Source organism: Macaca thibetana, chromosome 1 (genome assembly GCF_024542745.1).
Source record: "Macaca thibetana thibetana isolate TM-01 chromosome 1, ASM2454274v1, whole genome shotgun sequence".
NCBI lineage: Eukaryota > Metazoa > Chordata > Mammalia > Primates > Cercopithecidae > Macaca > Macaca thibetana.
Genome location: NC_065578.1, coordinates 174,348,688 through 174,362,084, shown reverse-complemented (window position 1 = coordinate 174,362,084; position 13,397 = coordinate 174,348,688).

Sequence of the window (13,397 nt, the reverse complement as noted above, 5' to 3'; positions counted from 1 at the left end):
TTCTGGGTGACGGCGCTCTTTGAAAGACCAGTAGATTCTACTTTTATTGGCACATTTCTTCATAATAAAATACAACATTGTGTGTATTATCCAATAACAGAAAAGACATTTTCTAAGTCTACAATGATGATGTTAGCAAAGTCAGTAGGCAGAAAAAACAAATCCATAACTGGCAGTGTGATTCTCGCTATGGGCACAACGCACTGCTCTTTCCATGACAGGAAGGATCGAATGTAATCATTGCGCCAGCTAGTAACTTGCTGAGACACATTGTGTGCACTGGTAAAAAATAACTTCCTGAGATGGAGGGTAAAGAATCCTGATTTGTATTTTTCATTGATTCCATTCTCACCATGGTGAATTTCATGCTACCAATATGATATCACTAAAAATAAAATTGAGAAGAGAGAGGTACAATTCGCTTTTAAGATCTGGCAGGAGCTAGTTACAGCACACTGTTGCGCTTGGCAGTTTGTAAGCTCAGTTGCAGCAGTAGCTATATCAAGCATAGTTAGGGGAAGACCTTTTTAAAAATATTTTTGGAGACTATCCCTGTGCTTCTTAAATAAATAAGCAACCAATTCCAGAATTCATCTTGAGTATCACTTTTCTGGGGCATAAAGAGTATACAAAAGGGTAAATAGGGATGTATAGGGCAAATAGGAAATATCAAGAACATATAGAAAGCCTACCTACATCTAGTAGTGGATGATTTAGGATGGGACTCTGAGCAATATGACTCTAGAGCCCACCATCCAAAACCGTACCTCATTTATTTTATCAAGCCCCTATAAAATATTGAATACAATTTAATAATCCCTGAGATGTATGTGGATATAGATATACACGTTAATGTATGTTTATAAAGGTGATGCAACTTACCTGGAGTAGTATAAAAATGTATGGTTCAATACATTCCAGCACACAGTGACTTCTATGCTATACAAAACATAAGGTCCCATATCGTCAAAGTATTCTGTTTGCTGTTATGGCAACTCTGAATGCCAGGTGGGTAGGGACAAATTTGTGGCACTAGTGATTATTCTGGTGTTGCTTGTTTAGAAACGTGAAAGATAAATATATTGTGGATTAATAGAAGGGTTCAAGTTAGATTAGATAAATTTTAAAAAATAAAAGATATTGACATTTCTGAACCACAAGAAAAATGATATATTCAGCAGTTTAAATTAGGCAAATTTATATCTCTAAGATTGCTTGAAATATCAAGTGCTGGTAAAAATAAAATATTACCCGGTATCTACTAGTGACGTTTTAGTCTTAAGTATTAAACTTATCCTAAATAAATATAATTCCCTTTGGTTTTAGACTCTTTACAAACTTCTGAAATGCTCCTTTAGTAAATCATGCTACATTATTATTCATCCCAATTCACAAAGCTAAAGGAAAAAAAAAATTAGAACACCAAAGGACCGAAAATTGGTCAAATAGGATCACAGAGACTTTTATTCCATACTAAATACAATGTTCTAACACTCCTTAAGAATTGGTCACCTTCCTTTCTGCCCTCTGTCTGCTTTGTGAAATTTGAACTGTGTGATCTGTCTGTCTTTGTCTTGAGTTATTGGCTGTGAATTGTGTTAATTTTAGTGGCAACTGATAGACCAAGGAGGGGCTGCAGCCAGTAGATGCACCTCTGTGGGGGAACTGCAAAGATGAGGGAGTGACCTGAGTTGTTAATTACATTCCTGAGAGCAGAGGACAGAGCTCCTGGTTGATGACAAAAGCTTTTCCCTGATTTTCTAGAAGTTAATCCAATTAGGTAAGACCTTGCCTTTGCAATATTATTAGACCTAGGAAGAAAGTACAGACAACTCTTAGAGTATTACAGAAGCCAACATGTGATACAGAAAGTCTGAAAATTATCAAAACAATGACATAGGACTTACATGCATTATTAATTTCCCTTAGGCTCAAGCATTATTAATTTGGAAGTAGTCTTGAAGTCCATCACTTAATAATACACTTAATAATACAAATAAGACATTTATTCTGAGCATTAGAGAAAAAAATTGCAACATGATAGGATACTACTTGTAAAGCTGGGATACTACTTATAGGCGTTAGCTTCTTCACAATATAAAGTAAAATACACTTTTAATTAAAATCATTTTAACATAGAAAAATGCACTTCTTTCATGTTTTAAGAATAGAAGCAAAAGATACCCTCAAAACTATTATTGATTTTTTTCTACTATGTGATTTCTTGATTATAATTTTGATTTATTCATACAATTTTATGTCATTGTATTAAATGTCAAAATTTCAAATGTGGGTCACTATTACTACAGGAATAAAATTGAATTGATTAATATTATTTTTACTGAAGAAGTAGGAATGTAAAAGCAGGCACTGCAATTGTTGACATGTAATCAATGTTGTTTCAGAAACAGAGCTTATGTTTGGGAAAAAAAGAAAGCAATAATTTTGTACTAAAATTTAGAAAAGTGGTGAGAATAAGTTATGTATTTTATTTTAGATTGTTTTTCAAGAATGGAAAATGTTTTTCACAATTCTCATATTTCACTTTGTAATTGATACTGGGATATAAGCAACATGTTAACTTTAGCCATGAAAAGGGTATGAATAAACATGCCTATTTACATATGTGTATTTATTTGTATATTTGTGTTTGTGTTATATGTGTTTACTTTTATTATTATTTTAGCATAATTTCAGAGCGAAAATAATTGCCAAATGCATAGTACAAATATCCCAATTTGATTTCCAACAGTAAATATTCTGTGATTTAAGAACTATATGATGCTATTTCTAAAACTATAAGCTGCTTAGGAAATGAGAATCCAATGAAACAAACAAATCATTATTACTTTGGGCTTTCAGGGTAGCTGTGCTAATAAATCATTATTTTATTTGTATTATGTGTTCCAATTTCTTTTCATTTTCATGTTCTCTATGTTCATTTACATTCTTCTGCATCAAGGAAGAAAATAAACTAAAATACTCAACAAATGTTTATTACACTTGCTTCCAATCATCGACTTAACTTTCTTTCCTCTTTGCTCCGGCAATTGTTAGGTTCAAAAATCTGCCTTAAATATGCTGACTATATATCATAATCAGTTAATATTTTCTTCCTCATGTCTTTGACTCAGTATTTTTGCATCATATTTATCTAGTCATTTGAAGTTATTACTCTAACTGCTGAACAACTTCCATAAACATAAAATCTTACTGGAAAATAGAATGAAACAGTCAGCTGGTTAAGTTAGGTCTGTCTTCATTGTTCCCAAGAATGACATTATAGTCTTTATTTTATTTTTTTTATTTTACCAGCACTGTCATAGTTTCCTTCCTCATTTACATTTGTACAAATCTCAAGTCCTGCTGTCACTATGAGGTTTCACTAACATGAGTTCAAACTATTTTCTTCCATTTTGCATGAATAAAATATATGGAGCAGTTTGACATTTGCTTATATACCTTTGTATAGTTCTTTTTCTCCTATGCATTCCTTGTTACTGGATTAATGCTCAATTAGCGCTGGTTTCTCGTGGAATAACTTCAATGTTAAGATTTATTTATTCAGATAACACTTATTCTGCACCAAATAATGAATCCCATAGCGAACTAAACATATAAATAAGGTACAGTTTCTGAGCTCAAGAAGCTTATAATCTAATAAAATATCATTTTAAGTATCTTATTATTATCAGATAGAAACTAAATGAATGTACAGAAAGAAGTAAGTAAATCAGTTGATGTTTGCAAGATTAAAAAAATGTGTATTAAGGCTTATGTCTAAATATAAGATATCAGAAAAACATATGAACATAGGGATAAAATATTTTGGATCTTGCATGGAGATGAATTTATTCAGAAAAGAGCATGTATATATTCATCCTTTATTTCTGAAATAAGTGTATATACCTTAAGTTTTCTGAAACCTTAAGTGGGAGTTTTGCTTGACTTACAACATCAACTGTGGGACATCTCAGAAATTGCTGTTAGAAAAGACACTTATGATAAAATTAGGGCTTTTTCTGGGTGACTTCTGGGAGGACCGAAGGAATCAAGAGCTTGTATTGAGTCGAATGATGTCAGAGTATCTCAGTAAATGTTCTCTCTGGAGAGGGCAGACTAGGGTCAAGGTAAACTGTAATTAGTAAGTAGGCATCCGTCAATCATTCATATTATCCCTGAGAGGAAATATTTATTGTTTTGTGTCTTAGAAAATGTTTACATTTTATATTGTTGTTTGCTCAGTCAGGATCATAGAGTGCTCCTGGTGTCTTTTCCTGTCCCAGTCACAGAGTGATCTTTTCTGATTGAATGTTCTGTAGATCTAACTTCAATAGGAGAACACCGAAGTCTAGCTGAAGTATTAGGGCAGCTCCTGAATGTCAGGGGCTGCTTTTCTCCTTCTCAGTAATGGAGCTTAAGGGAGTAAAATCATTTTTATTTTGATTGCTAGAAGCTGTACGTGGATCACACTGCATATGAAACATCAGGATGCTCAAAAGTGAATCGGGTCAGGCGCGCTAGCTCATACCTGTAATCCCAGCATTTCGGGAGGCCGAGGCGGGCAGATCACTTGAGGTGGGGAGTTCGAGACCAGCCGGGCCAACATGATGAAACCGCATCTCTACTGAAAATACAAAAATTAGCCAGGTATGATGGCGTATGCCTGTAATCCCAGCTACTCGGGAGGCTGAGGCATGAGAATCACTCGAACCCGGGAGGCGGAGGTTGAAGTGAGCCGAGATGGCACCACTGCACTCTAGCCTGGGTGACAGAGCAAGACTCAGTCTGAAAAGTAAATAAATAAATAAAATAAACAGTAAAAAGACATAGTGAATCAGACTTTATCTTGGAGACACAGATAGAAGATTATTTTGGCGATGGTTAAAAAAGACATTTAAGAATATATTAGAAATATATATAATTCATGAGTAATTGGTTATATTAATGTTGTTACTGTAATTTTATTTTATTTTTGTTAAATATTGGGTAAAAGTCAGAGATTCATTATAATTTTTAAGACTTTATAACATAATTGTATATTTACAAAACTTTCTTCTAACGGACTTTTACACAAACTTGTTCAAAATGTGGAAACAACTAGCAATGGATTCAACAGCTCAGATTTAATACATTTTCTGTTATGGTATATTATAACATAGATTTAGCCATTGAAAATGAGTTTCATCCTAAAGGCATATTGCTGTTTTGATGCTTGAAAAAAATCTGCCATTGGATTATGTAGTGTGGCTTATTATTCTAACATTTGGAATGAGAAAACTGAGGCAGAAGGCTATTACATGTTTTGCCTGAAGACTTGATAAAATGCAAAAACCTATTACTGTTATGTTTTATATGCTGAGCTCTGTTTCACAGTTTCAGTTATTAAAAGAAAAGATTTTCAAAACTATTACTAATTTTTAATGACAACTAGTTGAATTAGTAAAATGAACAAATAGTTATGTGACTATACAACCATAAGTAAATATTTTCCTGTGCTCAATTTTTTATATGTACAGAAGCAGCATAATGAGAAAGCATATTCAAAATCATGCACATTATTTATTTTCTTTGATAGGATATATATAACTTTACATTTTAATATTTTTCACCATCCATTAAGTATCTTGTGTTTGAAATCTTAGAACAAGTGATCACGTTTTGCTAGATACCGTGATTTGAAGATGAATATTTTCATATTTTACCTTTTTTCAGCCTGTGTGCACCTGTATTTTTCCAATGGCTGTCATGCAATGGTCTCTAACCTGTGTCTGCAAAAGGCTTGAGAATAGAATCAATACTGCATTGTTTTCAAATTGAACCATCTTAGAATTTTTTTTCATGTCATCTTAACTATAAAAATATTTTAAAAGTTTTCCTTTGTTTGTTTGTTATAGGCATGTAGTTATATTATGCCACTGCTCTACATTCATTCAGCCTTTCTTTCTGTGGTGATAAGTTTCCTAGTCTCTGACCTCCCAATGTTTTTGCTACAGGCATTGGAAATACATAAAAATGTATCATAGATTTCTGCTTTATTTTAATATGTTTAGAAGAATCGACTCTCACAAACAATTTCAATCACTGTATCTGGCAGAAGCTGTTAGCTCTTTAAGGCAAAGATTGTCTTCATATTCCTAAGACTTATTATAATGCCCACCTTATTGCAGATGTTCTTTGTATAATGTATTTAAAACAGTGAATGAAACAAAAAATTGATAATTTTCAAAATTATCTCTGATAAATATTTAATTTACATATAAACAATTTAAATGTAAAATTACATTTCAAGATAATTGATAGTGTTGTGTTTGATTTTTTAAAAAGTCAGTAGATTTAATTACAATTAATTAATATTAATACTAATTTTGTGCTAATGGTGCAATATTTGACTCATACTAATGAAAACTCCAGTAGAAAATAAGGAAAAGGAATATTGAACACCCACAAGCATGAAGCATATAAACATAGATTAAATCATCTACATGAGAATAAATTACTTTGTTTTGCCTCTAACCCCATTTGCAATCCAGTCTCTTAGTCAGTAAATGTAATCATTATTCATCATATTTTTTAATCCAGTAAACTGAAAAATATTTTATTAATTTACCCCTACATACATCTAAACATATTAGCAAGTTTTAATATCATATTTCCAAAATGTATCAAATGCATCTTCTTCATTACACATCACTACCATCATTTAATCTACCCAGACTGTACTCCTTCCTAAGAAACACAAATGGTCCACTAAGGTGCAAATTAAGAAATAAAGTGTTTCTTTTTTTTTTTTTTTTTTTTTTTTTTTTTTTTTTGAGATGGAGTCTAGCTCTGTCACCCAGGCTGGAGTGCAGTGGCACGATCTCGGCTCACTGCAAGCTCTGCCTCCCAGGTCCACGCGCTTCTCCTACCTCAGCCTCCCAAGTAGCTGGAACCACAGGCGCCCGCCACCATGCCCAGCTAATTTTAAGTTTTTTATTTAAAAATGCATCAATAAATTTCCATTGAATTTATAGTAACATTTAGATCCCTAACCATAATCAACACAGACCCTCTGTCTGTTTCTAAAATCTCATCTTATTTCACTCATCCTTTTCGCTACTGCTCAGGCACAGGAGTGTTTCTAGTTTATTTAATAAACCAATTTCAAACAAATGTTTATAGAAATGAAAGCAGATTCCAATGCAATTTATTATTTTTATTTTCAATTTTTGTGGGTACATAGTAGGTATGCATATCTGTGGGTTACATGAAATATTTTGATACAGGCATGCAATGGATTATAATCACATCAGGCTTAATGGTATATTCATTATCTCAAACATTTATCTTTTCTTTGTGTTACACAAACAATTCAATTATACACTTACTTATTTTAAAATGTATAATTAATTTTTTTTTGCTATAGTCACCCAGATGTACTAGCAAATACTAGGTGTTATTCATTCTTTCTTTTGTTGGACCCATTAGCCATCCTTAACTTTTAAAACCCTCGTCACATGTCCCTCCCTAGCCCCTGATAACCATCTTTCTACTCTCTATCTCCGTAAGTTAATTTTTTTAGCTCCCACAAATGAGTAAGAACACAAGTTTGTATTTCCGTGCCTTCCTTATTTCACTTAAATATAATGACCTCCAGTTCCATCCATGCTGTTGCAAATGACAGGATTTAATTCCCTATTATGGCTGAAGAATATACCATTGTGTATATGTACCACACTTTTGTTATCCCCTCATCTGTTGATGGACACTTACCTTGCTACCAAATTTTGGCTAATGTGAATAGTGCTACAATAAGCATGGTAGAGTGGATATCTCTTTATTATAGTAATTTCCTTTCCTTTGTTTATATACCAAGAAGCAGGATTGCTGGATCATATGGTATCTCTAATTTTAATTTTTAGAGGAACCTACAAACTGTTCTCCATAGTAGTTGTACTAATTTACATTCCCACAGTGTATGAGGATTCCTTTTTCTCCATATCCTCACCAGTATTTGTTATTGCCTGGCTTTTGGATAAAGCCATTTTTAACTGGAGTGAGATGATATCTCACTGTACTGTGGATTTGCATTTCTCTGCTGATCATGGTGTTGAGCACATTTTCTTCTTATTATTATTATTATTATACTTTAAGTTCTAGGGTACATGTGCATAACGTGCAGGTTTGTTACATATGTATACTTGTGCCGTGTTGGTGTGCTGCACCCATCACCCCGTCAGCACCCATCAACTCGTCATTTACATCAGGTATAACTCCCAGTGCAATCCCTCCCGCCTCCCCCCTCCCCGTGATAGGCCCCGGTGTGTGATGTTCCCCTTCCCGAGTCCAAGTGATCTCATTGTTCAGTTTCCACCTATGAGTGAGAACATGCGGTGTTTGGTTTTCTGTTCTTGTGATAGTTTACTGAGAATGACGGTTTCCAGCTGCATCCATGTCCCTACAAAGGACACAAACTCATCCTTTTTTATGGCTGCATAGTATTCCATAGTGTATATGTGCCACATTTTCTTAATCCAATCTGTCACTGATGGACATTTGGGTTGATTCCAAGTCTTTGCTATTGTGAATAGTGCCACAATCAACATACGTGTGCATGTGTCTTTATAGCAACATGATTTATAATCCTTTGGATATATACCCAGCAATGGGATGGCTGGGTAATATGGTACTTCTAGTTCTAGATCCTTGAGGAATCGCCATACTGTTTTCCATAATGGTTGAACTAGTTTACAATCCCACCAACAGTGTAAAAGTGTTCCTATTTCTCCACATCCTCTCCAGCACCTGTTGTTTCCTGACTTTTTAATGATTGCCATTCTAACTGGTATGAGATGGTATCTCATTGTGGTTTTGATTTGCATTTCTCTGATGGCCAGTGATGATGAGCATTTTTTCATGTGTCTGTTGGCTGTATGAATGTCCTCTTTTGAGAAATGTCTGTTCATATCCTTTGCCCACTTTTTGATGGGGTTGTTTGTTTTTTTCTTGTAAATTTGTTTGAGTTCTTTGTAGGTTCTGGATATTAGCCTTTTGTCAGATGAGTAGATTGCAAAAATTTTCTCCCATTCTGTAGGTTGCCTGTTCACTCTGATGGTAGTTTCTTTTGCTGTGCAGAAGCTCTTTAGTTTAATTTGATCCCATTTGTCAATTTTGGCTTTTGTTGCCATTGCTTTTGGTGTTTTAGACATGAAGTCCTTGCCCATGCCTATGTCCTGAATGGTATTACCTAGGTTTTCTTCTAGGGTTTTTATGGTATTAGGTCTAACATTTAAGTCTCTAATCCATCTTGAATTAATTTTCGTATAAGGAGTAAGGAAAGGATCCAGTTTCAGCTTTCTACTTATGGCTAGCCAATTTTCCCAGCACCATTTATTAAATAGGGAATCCTTTCCCCATTTCTGGTTTTTCTCAAGTTTATCAAAGATCAGATGGCTGTAGATGTGTGGTATTATTTCTGAGGACTCTGTTCTGTTCCATTGGTCTATATCTCTGTTTTGGTACCAGTACCATGCTGCTTTGGTTACTGTAGCCTTGTAGTATAGTTTGAAGTCAGGTAGCGTGATGCCTCCAGCTTTGTTCTTTTGATTTAGGATTGTCTTGGAGATGCGGGCTCTTTTTTGGTTCCATACGAACTTTAAAGAGTTTTTTCCAATTCTGTGAAGAAACTCATTGGTAGCTTGATGGGGATGGCATTGAATCTATAAATAACCTTGGGCAGTATGGCCATTTTCACGATATTCATTCTTCCTACCCATGAGCATGGTATGTTCTTCCATTTGTTTGTGTCCTCTTTTATTTCACTGAGCAGTGGTTTGTAGTTCTCCTTGAAGAGGTCCTTTACATCCCTAGTAAGTTGGATTCCTAGGTATTTTATTCTCTTTGAAGCAATTGTGAATGGAAGTTCATTCCTGATTTGGCTCTCTGTTTGTCTGTTACTGGTGTATAAGAATGCTTGTGATTTTTGCACATTAATTTTGTATCCTGAGACTTTGCTGAAGTTGCTTATCAGCTTAAGGAGATTTTGGGCTGAGACAATGGGGTTTTCTAAATATACAATCATGTCATCTGCAAACAGGGACAATTTGACTTCTTCTTTTCCTAACTAAATACCCTTGATTTCTTTCTCTTGCCTGATTGCCCTAGCCAGAATTTCCAACACTATGTTGAATAGGAGTGGTGAGAGAGGGCATCCCTGTCTTGTGCCGGTTTTCAAAGGGAATTTTTCTAGTTTTTGCCCATTCAGTATGATATTGGCTGTGGCTTTGTCATAAATAGCTCTTATTATTTTGAGATACGTTCCATCAATACCGAATTTATTGAGAATTTTTAGCATGAAGGGCTGTTGAATTTTGTCAAAGGCCTTTTCTGCATCTATTGAGATAATCATGTGGTTTTTGTCTTTGGTCCTGTTTATATGCCGGATTATGTTTATTGATTTGTGTATGTTGAACCAGCCTTGCATCCCAGGGATGAAACCAACTTGATCATGGTGGATAAGCTTTTTGATGTGCTGCTGGATCCAGTTTGACGGTATTTTATTGAGGATTTTTGCATTGATGTTCATCAGGGATATTGGTCTAAAATTCTCTTTTTTTGTTGTGTCTCTGCCAGGCTTTGGTATCAGGATGATGTTGGCCTCATAAAATGAGTTAGGGAGGATTCCCTCTTTTTCTATTGATTGGAATAGTTTCAGAAGGAATGGTACCAACTCCTCCTTGTACCTCTGGTAGAATTCAGCTGTGAATCCATCTGGTCCTGGACTTTTTATGGTTGGTAGGCTATTAATTATTGCCTCAATTTCAGAGCCTGTTATTGGTCTATTCAGGGATTCAGCTTCTTCCTGGTTTAGTCTTGGGAGAGTGTAAGTGTCCAGGAAATTACCCATTTCTTCTAGATTTTCTAGTTTATTTGTGTAGAGGTGTTTATAGTATTCTCTGATGGTAGTTTGTATTTCTGTGGGGTCGGTGGTGATATCCCCTTTATCATTTTTTATTGTGTCTATTTGATTCTTCTCTCTTTTCTTCTTTATTAGTCTTGCTAGCGGTCTATCAATTTTGTTGATCTTTTCAAAAAACCAACTCCTGGATTCATTGACTTTTTGGAGGGTTTTTTGTGTCTCTATCTCCTTCAGTTCTGCTCTGATCTTAGTTATTCCTTGCCTTCTGCTAGCTTTTGAATGTGTTTGCTCTTGCTTCTCTAGTTCTTTTAATTGTGATGTTAGAGTGTCAATTTTAGATCTTTCCAGCTTTCTCTTGTGGGCATTTAGTGCTATAAATTTCCCTCTACACACTGCTTCAAATGTGTCCCAGAGAGCACACTTTCATATACCTGTTTGTGATTTGTATATCTTCTTTTGCAAAATATCTATGAGATCTTTTATCCATTTAAAAATTAGATTATTCAAGTTTTTACTATGGAGTTGTTTAAGCTCCTTATATATTCTGGTTATTAATCTTTTATCAAATGGGTAGTTTGCAAATATCTTCTCCCATTCTGTGGGTTGTTTTCACTTTGTTGATCATTTTCTTTGCTGTGCAGAAGTTTTAAACTCGATGTGATCACATTCCTCCATTTTTCCTTTGGTTACCTGTGGTTATGGGGTATTACTCACTAAATCTTTGCTCACTCCAATGTCCTGAAGAGTTTTTCCAATGATTTATTGCAGTAGTTTCATAGTATAAGGTCTTAGATTTATGTCCTTAAGCTATTTTGATTCGATTTTTTAATATGGTGAGAGACAGGAGTCTAGCTTCATTCTTCTGCATATGGATATCCTTTTCCCCTCACCATTTATTGAAGAGACTGTCCTTTCCCCAATGTATATTCTTGGCACCTGTATCAAAAATGAGTTCACTGTAAGTGTATGGATTTATTTTTGGGTTCTCCTGGTATTTGATATGGTATTTGATTGGTAATCAATCACATTTACAGAGGAAAAGTAATGTCCAGATTGATTGATGGACTTGACCAAGATTTCTCAGGGAGTAAACAGTGAACTGAGATTTAACCACAAAGGAACAATATTTGCAGCCATTACTCTTTTTGAATTTTACCAAATTAATTCATAAGAGACAATCAAAATTCAGTATTATTATATGAGAAGATTTATTTTATGATACTCTACTATTTCTCAGGTAATATTAATGAGAGTTTTATTTGATACATGTTGAAAATTTAGCAATAGAATAACTTGAAACATAAATATTATTTACTTTTCTTTCTCCCTCTTAGAGGCAGATGTGCCCTAATAATAGAATGTCTATTAATAATGCCTTATGTCTTCACCCTACTTCTATCTGTACACTAATGTTTCAAATTGTGTCTAGTCATTATTTTCAATAGTTTTTTTGTAGTTTATTTAAATTTAGCAAGAACAAAGCTAAAGTTACATCTTTGGCCCAAACAACTATTTCAAAGATTTCTTATTTAAGGTAATAATTTTGCAATCCACTCAGTTGTGCAAAAAGAAACCTCTAGCACTTCAAATAGATTTGTTAATAACATATGGATATCTTATTTAGTGGAAGTTATTCTTAATGCCTTTGCCATTTCTTTTTAGAAAATCAATCACTCTCTGACCAAATTCTATATATGAAATGTGTCTTATGTCTGTCTTTCTTCCCTGTGCCTAGTCATATTTTAAGAATATGATATATTTCCTAAACTTCAATTTTTCATTTAAAATTGTCATAATTTTTTAAAACAACATTCCTCCCATATAGTTATGTACTTATATTGTGTTTTTCATTTTTTATTAGATAAATATATTTTGTTAAGTAGAGTATTTAGAATGTAAATGTTACAATACATTGTTACAAGCAATGGAAATTCATCTCAAATGACATAAAGGATGGAGAAATTGTGAAGCCTTTACTACTTTCAATTTAAAAAATAATATTCATCCTGTATACTTACAACCTCTGTCCCTACTCCTTCTAACCAAGACAAATACCTACTCATTTCTTTCCAGGGAAGATAGATTCCTGAGTTTATTAGGTATAGGAACACAGCAAAAATATTTAGTCCCTTTATTTTTCTCTTCTGCATAGAGATAAGATAGTTCTTCTCTATTATCAATATACCATAAGAGTCACAGGAGCACAATCTCATTTGAAGGAAGATTCCATGGAGTTTTGAGTAATGTATTCAAATCAAATGGACATTAAGGATGTGGTTCATTAGCCAGAAACCTTGAAAAAGAGACTAGGAGTGGACTAACTGAAATGAGAACTAAAACATGAATGGTTTGGGAATAAACATGATAAATTGGTAATGGCCATGTCAAATTTAAGTCACCTGTAAAATTCAGGTGGACGTATTTGGGATGATGTTTCATATCTAGGTTAAAAAGTTGAATTTTCTGAATTAGGTAAGTTTGGACAAAAGTAATAGGT